Consider the following 10,551-nt stretch of genomic DNA (forward strand, 5'->3'; position numbering starts at 1 on the left):
AATGTAAATGAGAATGGGGGATTGTATTTCTTTCCTGAAACAGCTTGAATCACTGACATTTTATTGATTTGTATTGAGCCCCTATATCCTACATAATCCTATGATAATCCCTAGCTGATTAGAATGTTTTATCATCTTATTTAGAAACTAATGTAAGAATTTTGGGGAGAAATATAATTGGAACTGAACAAGAGAAACAGCCCATGGCTTTAGATCCATAAAATGAATTCCAAACTCAGAAAAATAATAATACAATCTAGTAGTCTATTAGAATAATACTAGAATAAATTAATTGAAATTAATATAAAATAAGGTGGCACTTACAGGTACAGGATTCAGTGCTTATAGTTAAAATAACTCCAAATACAATGCAAACTTCACATAACCTTGGTCAAGCTTAAGAAATAAAACTTTAAAAGACTGAGACTTATTAAAGCTCAAGACAGATTTTTGTTTGATTTTTCTTGCCGCAAGGACTGTTTTATCCGGGAAGATATTCAAGCTTTTTGCTGTATATTTTCCTGTGTCGTTTCTTTAGAAGAAAAATTGACTGCCGCAGCTTCTTCCCCTGGAAACATCTTCATAATGAGCTGTAAGACCTATATCTTAATTGAGTCTTTGTAATAGGACTGTTATTAGTGTGTAGGGAAAGTCACAGGGTGATTTATTAAAGACCGCTGACTCTCTCTTGTTCTCTTACGAATTCTTTAGCCTTTCTGTTTGAGTTTGAAAGTTTAAATATAATAGAACTCCTAATCTATGATTTTTGGTATTGGACTTCTTGAAATAGACTCTACTTCTCATTACCAGTAGGGTTATTGATCTTCTAAAGGGCATGTCTACATGCCCTCTCTACTGGATCCAAAAGCCCAGTGCTGCTGCTCCTCTTTGAAGTCAGACAAATCTTTGTTTAAGGGAGCGTCAACAAGGAACCTGATTCTTGCTTTGTCTTGAATAAAATCTCCTCTGCGTTTATACTGATAACTTTGCTGCAGAACAATAGTATACATTTATTTTTGAAAACTTCTTTTCTCCAGCTTCCATAAATAGGCATTTATTGCCTTTATTGCATACAGATAAAGTCCCGCTTTAGCATGAGTTAGAAGTAATTTCATGTGATAAAATGCCTAGAATACTTCTGTGAAGGCTTAAATTTTAAATGTTAATCTCACTGTGATCCTTTCTATCAGCTCTAAAAGAAAGACCCCCTCCTATTTCTTTCAGAAAGAAGCAGAAACAAAACAGTCTGAGTATAAAATTCACTGAATTTTATTTTTTAAAAAACCCTCTAAGTTAAAAATAGCAGTAAAAAAATCAAATGTCATTGCTAGGTGACCCAGTAACAAGAATTTGGAATTCCTAAGATTTGGCACTGGATACTTGAAGTGTTTCTGAAATTTCAGTATACTATCTGCCTTATTTCCATCTTTTTATTTCCTTTTCAAGGAATGTTTTCAACTTTATTGTCTCAAAAAATTCATTTTAAAGATTTTGCATTAGATTATATATTTCTGGAGGCCACTGCAATAAGATAAGAGAGAAATTAATAAGTCTTAATCAAATGTAAAAGCGATGGACAGTAGGATAGAGGTGAAAAATATTTAGCAGGTTTTAAAAACAGCAGGACTTGAATGAATATTATATATTAAAGAACAGAGAAATAAATAATGATGGTGAGCCTTCTAACTTATAACCATTAAAATGGTGTCATGCAAGGAGAGCACAGATGCAGTAATAGCACTAAGAAATGCAGATATAAAGTAGCGGTTATTAGGAAAACTTGCATTCAGATAATAGCAGACCACATGCAACCCTGCAAACACTCATTATCCCCAGTTTAGGCAGGCAGATAGTTTGCATGCCCCATGATCTAATTTTTTCTGTATTTCTGGAATTTCTAAGGTTTGGTACTGGACACCTGTAGTGTTTCTCAAACTTCATTATGCTATCTGTTTTATTATTATCCATCTTTTTCTTTCCTTTCAGGAATGTTTTCAACTTTATCATCACAAAAAATTATTGATCATTTTAAAATAGTAAATTCTGCTATATTATGTTTAATTAAAAAAAACCCCTTCTGTTTTGTTCTCTGAGTGCTTTTTCACAGCAGTGTATCTTTTCTCATCTCACTGAGGAAATTGCCTTTGGCAATCCAAGTTTATTTTTTCCTGCAGGCTGTCTCAATATCTGCTTTTCTTTTTAGGGACTTTCCTCAAATATTCGGTAATCTATGGCTGTGCATATTAAAGAAGAAGGCACTAGAAAGTTGAGTAGAAGTTCAGTGTCTGCAGGTGAGGCTTATCAGCTTATAAAGTGAAGTCTTCATATAGATAACCTGGCAGCATCTCAGGGCTTTGTTTCAGGCTGGTTACATTACTCAGGTAAAAATGTTTTTATTTCCTGCTCAGATGATTGAGTGTGACTGCCAATACTTAGAGGTAAGGATGGAAAAGGACCTGGGAATTCTATCAATCGCTATATGGATTTTTCAACTCCTCCCTTTGTTTTTAGTATTGTACTTCTGCAGCTAGATGCTCCTGGTGGGCTCCATACAAATGTCCCTGAGTCACCCTTTCCAAAGACCAAATAAATGCTTACTTTTCTAACAGTGTAAAGTAGGACTCTGAATTTATACCCATTTTGAAAAAAAGTTTCAACAAACCCTTTTCGAGCCAACTATGCAGCATTCATCAGAGTGACCAATCCTTGAGGCTTTTTATGGCTTCTGCAGTAGAAATCATGTTATCTCTTCTTCTATAGCTCAGTATGTTTCTCGAATTTGCTAAATCCACTAGTTAGTTTCCACTAATCTATAGGCTTTTAAACTTCCAAAATTGTGTTGTCATAAATTCTTTTTATTATTTTTGTACTTAAGGATGTATTATTTATTTATGTGAATGCTTTACTGTCATTTTAGTAAAATTTTAGTGGAAAGTTGAGGAAAATGCATGTGCTTAATTTGCTACCTGTAACAGAAAGTCAATCCAACCATTTATTGGATTTTCAACCTCAACTTTTAAAAATTATGTTTTTACAAAATGAAGACCTTCGTATCATCAAAACTTTGTCATGCTGCCTGTTCTTTACCTGGTGAAACTCAGTAAATCATCTACCAGAAGACATAATGATAAATTGTGGAAGTTGCATGTTTGAAGTTAGGCAGAATTTACTAATAATTCAAAATTTTATTTCTAGTAGATGATAGCTGTATGACATGAAGGGAATGGTTTCATATCTGATAACACTGTTTTACATCTCTGAAAAATAGGTTTATTCTTAAAAAACTTAACTAGTGGGTTTAAAGAAACAACTCTTTAAAACATGAAGACAGTTTCTGAGTGAGTCCTCAAGTGAGAAAAATATAGTCATTTATGTAAATCAACTATTTAAAGCCATCATCTTTAATAGTATGATGCAGTCATAACATCTCACACTGAGATGTTCTTACCAATAAACAAAATACCTTTAAGTCTATTTAAAGCAACTCTTTGAATATATGTCTACAGTTAAGGATACCATTAGGCTCCCCTACTCTGTGGCTATAAGTGGAGGCTGGCCATTGCATGGCACTCTCAGGAGACTGGAAAGTACAAGATACAAGTCAGAATATTTATTTCCATGGTTCCTTCTCTGCTAAGCCCCAGTTTGGCAGTGGTGCATTCCTTTATTTAAGGCTACAGCTTCTGTAGGACACCCATATTCCCATGGGCACAGTGCCTGCCATGTGCTGCCTTATAGTTCCTTTTCCTTGACATTTCAGATCTAGGTATGATAAAGCTTTTCCAGTATGGCTAGTCCTTACATGTTTCCATAACCAGGTCCACTCTTGTGTAATACTCCATTACTAATTTCTCTTTAGTCACTTTTGTGAGTGTTTCATTTGTTGTCTTTGTTACACATTTATTGTGTATAGTTTCTACTGTCTGTTTCTCCTCACAAGTGGTACATGAACAGGACTGTACTTCTGTAACCTAGAAGAGAGTCTAGCATATAAATAGGCATATACAAATATTCTTTTTAATGAATAATTGAAAAATTGTATTGAGAACTCCAACTTAGTATGCTAAGAACACATCACCTTTCATTGCCGACTTGGAGAACAGCAAATGTTGTACCTGCTTACTGTTACACTGTTGGAGCAGATATTCTCTTGTATCCAAAGCAACATCATCTGCTTTTTTCATCAATAGAAGGAGCTCCAGCAGAGCAGGTTGTGTTTGCTTAGGTTCTGAAAGAATCTATTGGAGTTGTATTAAAAGGGACAATAGAGGTTTGGGGCCCTGAAGTGAAGAAAATCCCTAGGCTGTCCTCAATGCTACTGTGAAAAGGAAAAGGGTTTTCTTTTTCAACTGCAACACCTTCAGTTTTTAACTGTAACATCTTCAGTTTTAACTTAGCCCTTTATGCTTTATGTTACAAATACATTTCTTATTTCCATCGCCGCTAGCCAGATATGGATAAAGAGAAGAAAACAAAATTACTATATCAATAGATCAAGAATTCTACTTAGGACAAAGAGTAATTTCTTTGGAAAAAATACTTTAATTGTTTGAGTTAGCAATAGGCACCATATAATGTATTGAAGGCGAAAGGGGGTACAGTTGTAATCCTGCACTCCACTGAGCAAAGCAAAATAAATGTTGGCATAGTTAGAAGGAACTTAGTTGTCAAATGCCAATTGGTGCCAAGAGTTCAAAGGAGTAGAGAAATGGATGTGTAAAATTCAATAGAATATTAATTTATGATCATAATCTAGGAAAGAACTGAGAAGGAACAAATATTTCAAGGGAAAATAGAGAGGAAAACAAAGAGGGCCTGCCTAATCTGTAGATTTTTCTTTATGATCTTGACTGGCACATCTTTTATAAATTTGTTACCAAAACCCATTAGCAGTGACAACTACCTTAACTAAGATGAGACTGTATATTCCATTTATTTTGAATATTTATAAATTTTCACACTGGACTTTGTTTGGAATATAATAAAATACGCAATCTGTGCAATTTATGATGTCTCTAATCACCTCCCCCTATTTGAATTCCTATGATTCTCAAGGATTTCAGATTCGAGATTGCATACTTATATTACCAAGGTATAGTTGCTGCTTTGCACTGCTAACTGTGATAGTTAATTTTATGTGTCAATTTGGCTAGGCTATGTTGCCCAGATGTTTGGTCAAACACTAGTCTAGAATTTGCTGTGAAGGTAATATTTAGATGTGATTAACAATGAAATCAGTAGACTTTGAGTAAAGCAGATTATCCTCCATAATGTCAGTGGGTCTCATTCAATCACTTGAAGGCTTTGAGAGAAAAAGATGAGTCCCCCAAGGAAGAAAGAATTCTGCGTTCAGACTGCCTTCAGATCCAGGACTGCAATAACCACTCTTCCCTGTGTCTCTAGAGCAATATTAAGGGATTTTTTCCTATATTTTCTCTAGTAGTTTTATAGATTTGGCTTTCATGCCTTGTGTTTAAAGCATTAATCTATTTTGAGTTGATTTTTGTAAGTGGCATGAGTTATTTGTCCAATTTTATTCTTCTGCATGTGGACAACCAGTTTTCCCAACATTATTTATTGAAGAGATTACCCTTTCCCCATTGTTTATAAGTAAATATTGTTGTATTCCATCAGAGAATGAGAATTTAACAACTACAATAGATGCATTGAATTTCTAGGATAATATACCGAATTTGATTTAAAAGGACAGTAAATAGTCCATTTATCTTATATGTTGGGACACTATTTTAAAGGGAGAAGATCAGTGGTTTATCAAATACTCTACACAATCTTTTTAACTTGGTTGTAAAACATTAAAATATCTCAAATAGGTCTGATACTGCAAATAAGGCACAAGGAATATTTTAAGAAGTAGCTATGTAAATAAATCTCTACTCTAGAGAATAAAGAAATACATTTTGAGCTATATTATTTCTGTGCATATATATTACTGTAAACTTCAACTATTTTTCATAAAGAGGGAAATATAATAAACCAAATGCGCATAATTTTCATTACGCCTCACTTTTCAAAATTGTATTTACCAGATTTCCCATTTCAATCATTCATAGTCTGAGTTAAGATTCCTGCTTTTATTACTATAAGAATTTATTTTAATTAGAATTTCCATTCAAAATTATGTAGAATATTATTTGACAAGGAGAGTAGCTGATTAGTAAACTACTGGATGGACTTTCAAAATTATATTTGCTATTTTTTAAACTAAACTATAAAAACACAAATAAAAACATAATGGTATATATACCATTTAGAAGTAACAAATTTTTGTCAAAATCATATCCTATCTCTTTATTATAATAAATAAGAGAGTTAACTATAATTCTGAATTATATTTCCATTATGTGACTGATACATACTTTTAAATTTTTTTACTATTTCCATTCTTTGAATTCCATTTACCTGTGTGTTTTTAATATAAATAATACTGTGTGATACCATTTTTTGTTCATTACTTTTTCTGACTGGGTTTGTATCAACACAAAAGAAAAGAAAAAAGTACTATTTGCTAAATAGATAACAAATAAGGTTTTTGTCTTAGGAAACTGGAAAAACATAACAGTGAGATTTTTGAAGGAATCTTACTATTTCTTATTTATTTATTTCATACCTGTTATATGAACTGGATGTTACACCTATTTTATATGACCCATATGTCATACCTGTATGTCATATAACAGGTATGATTGAATGTAGACCTATCATCAAATTAACACAGTGAATAGTAAAAATCTAATAAAGAATATTTCTGTGTAGTCTGATCCTGCAGCATCCAGCAAGATATTGATTTCTTAATTTTAAACTTCATTTATAGTCCAATTGGGGCTGCTCCCTGGAAACATTTATAAAGAAAAAACTGAAGAAAGTTTAACAGGTCTTTTATCCAAAGAGTAATTGAAAGTTAGCAGGGTCCTAGGAAGGAAGTGGTACACTAAGGACTAGAGGACAAAGTGTGGGAAAAAAAAAAAAAGTAGAAAATCAGAGTAGTTATGAAAATAACCGTGAATGTTTGGAGCACCTAGACATTGGAAAGCTGAATCAAAAATAATTTTTAAAAAAATAGAGAGAAAAAAGAAAGAATGAAAAGGAAATAAAAATAGACAGTAAACTGTGGTTAGGATAAAAACTGAGTCAAATATTGTATGAAATCCCTGTGTTTTTTTCTGATCCTTGTTCATTTTTATTTTGGATTTGCCATACATTGTGAGGGGGTAAAACTGAATTTAACTTTGTCCAGTTTCCATGCAGTGGGGTACCTATGAAAATCAGCAGGACTCATCAAATGTCCCATTTTCTGTTCTTGATTTCCCAGACCACCACTTAGTGAGACAGGGTCATATGAGTAGTTCTGACCAGTGCCCTGGAGTCTAAAAACCTTCCAAAGTAATCCAGAAAAAGTTCACGTATGTGTTTTTTTATTTTTTAATTTCAGAATATTATGGGGCTACAAATGTTTAGCTTGCATATATTGCCTTTGTCCCATATGGTTTCTCAGCTCCTTTTTCTCCTGAACTTTCTGAGGAGGCTGTATATTCCAATGTTCCAATGTAAATATCTGTGTTGTAGTGACAAAATAGGTAAAGCCTATGTCAACCAAATCCCTGATTAACTGTGGGTAGCAGCACCCATGCAAACCATAAGAAAGCATTCCATTTTTGCAGTAAGAAGTCATAGAAGGTTTTTTTTTTTATAACCAGTATTATAGCCTATCCTGAATAATATCACACCTATCTTAATCATACCACCTTTAGCATAGTTTTACAACTATTCAACCTTTCACTTATTCTACCCTAACTTCTTCCCTTGCCATTTAATTTAACCTTCTCTATCAAAGATCATTGATTACTTCCTAATTGTCTTCTCTGTTTTATTTGAGCATTTGACTCCTTTGTGAATATTTTTTTCTTTTTATATCTGTAATATAATTCCTAGTTCTCCCTCACACATCAGAAATCTATTGAGTGACTAACACTTTAAAAGCCTCTTTGGGACTTTATTAGCTAGTGAGAGAAATAGGCATGTATGAAGATACAATTGTTTTTCAACTGTGAAACATCATCTCTTTTTGTTACATTACTTTGAAAGAGAAAAAAATCAACATTTTATTTGAATATGATAATAAACTCAATAAATTTACATATATGTTTCTCCCCTCAACTTCATATACACAAATAAAAAAGACTGCATTCTAAGTTTAGACTTGTCAATCATTCTCTAAATTTTTCAAATCATTCTTTTCATATCAAAATACTCATGGCTTATTTTGGAAAATAACAAATACCTTTAGTATGTCATCTCATACTGAGACATTCATAATGTAAGCCTTATTTAAAAATTAATAGAAAATTTTTCTTGTTTTATTTTTAAGCATAGAAATTCTAAGCACTTAACAATGCAAAAGGGCAGGGAATTACTCATAACATATGTGTCTATACATGGAGATCAGATTCCAGAGAGAGAGTAGCCTCAGATAAGGGGCTTAGTGCTGAGGACAGTTTTAAGCATGTCGAGTCTATATAGTGCCAAGTGACTTACATTTGGAGTTCAATAGGGCATGTTTAGGGTTGCCACTTCAGCTCAGTGCAATTCACAGGGTTTTTACATGAGTTTGCACAGGAAAATAGAGATATAACCCATGATTAATTAAACATAGGTGGTAATAATACATTTTTTTATCTGTATAGCACCTATTCATATTAACTCATATAAACAAAATGTTGTGCGTGAAATTATCCAGGTATGGTTCTTCAGTAATAAATGAAATACAATTCTCACAGCATTCCAGGAAATACTAACACTTAAGGAAAAAGAAGAAAAGTCAATAAAATAGTGATTAAGAAGAATTGGTCAAAGAGGATGGCAGAATACCTAGAGTCCCTAGGAAAGGGAACATTGAAGGAGAAAGTAATTAACATAATCATGTCATTACATGAAGTCAAGCAGAATAAGCACTGTAGTTTATTCACTGTAGTTACAACATGGAGCCATTGATTGGTGACCTTATAAAGAGATTGAACAGAAGCGAAAGCTAAAGCCAGATTGAGTTGAAAAAAAAAATGAGAATGAAGTATTGTGTATTCTTTCAAGAAAGATGGCTATTGAAGTAGTGGCTAAAGATAGGCGTATGTGTGTGTTTGGGGCTAGATATGAGGCATTGTTTTCTTTTGCATTTAAAGTGGCAGATTCTTACCAATCTTTAAATAGTGTTGGCAATGAACTGATAGAGAAGAAGCAATTGAATACATAGGCCAGAGTGGGACAAATGAGAGAAAGTCCCCAGAAATCACTTCATATCTCTCCTTTCTTTTGCTCTTATATATACTCATTGTGACATTTTAGTCTTCAGTCTTAATCCTCCCCAGAGAGTTCATAGAGCCTAGTGCTTAAACATCACCTCTCTGAGACTCATCCTAAAATCCCATCTCCAGCTCTAGTGTCCCTACTTTATATCTCAGCCTTGGTTCTCTAATTGCCTGTTGGGCATTTCCATTGCAAATGCAACACATCTAAAAGCTAGCTCTTCATTCTTCTGAAAACTCAACTTTGCCTCCCGACTCCTCTTTCTGTAATTTTTAGTCTGACACCTCTTCTCTGACTATTTATTCTCTCTTACTTATTCTTTTACATTCAAGTATTGTTTCTATCCTTAACCACATAGTCTTCATCTTCAATTAATCACTAAACCTCACAGAAGGTTTCTTTATCTGTTTGGACTACATGACATTTAAATTCTCTCCCAAAACTATTAATAATTCTGCCTGATCCTAGAAGCTGGCATAAATATGAAGGTCACTTAAAACGTTGCGATACAGACTGTATAATTTCATGGATCTACTTTATGAATGAAAAAAAAGATAATTAAACTCCCAAATGCTTTCCCTTAAAGGAAACTTAAAAAGGAATTTTCATTTCCCTTTTGATTTAGCTTTTCTGAATTAGTCATGTATGGTATATATAGAGTATATTTCATATAACTAAAATACAAATTTTGTTTTGTTTTTCTAAAAAATGCTGATAATTTACCTGCATTAGGTCAGAGAACATTCAGCTAATTATGAACAATGAGTTCCCTCAAGGATGAGTTTCCTGCTGAAATAATTCATTTAATAAAATATCCAAAAGCAATTAAATATCAATTTAATGAAATTCGGAAGTTAGTTGAGCTTATGACTAAAAATACCTTAAAGCTATTTTCATTTAATTAAGGAAAGACAGTATGTGTCATTATTTTGGTAATGTAATAAAAGATGTGACTTAGAGTCTTCAGGTTCATTCCAAAGACTTGTTGGCCACCTGATGGTAGTCTAACACATAGGGCTGGATATTCAATTGCCAGCATTTTGAAATAATATATAACATACATGCTTTTCATGAACTTAGAATTAATCCTTTCTGGGAACTACAGTAAAAATCACTGATTTTTGTTTATTCTTGCATTCATTCATTCATCTATTTACTTATTTAACTATAGAGTAGATATTCCCTTAGCTATAAAATATATTTAGGTAGGTTATTTGATGTAATAATCTGTCA

This window comes from Microcebus murinus, chromosome 8, assembly GCF_040939455.1.
Source record: "Microcebus murinus isolate Inina chromosome 8, M.murinus_Inina_mat1.0, whole genome shotgun sequence".
Taxonomy (NCBI): Eukaryota; Metazoa; Chordata; class Mammalia; order Primates; family Cheirogaleidae; genus Microcebus; species Microcebus murinus.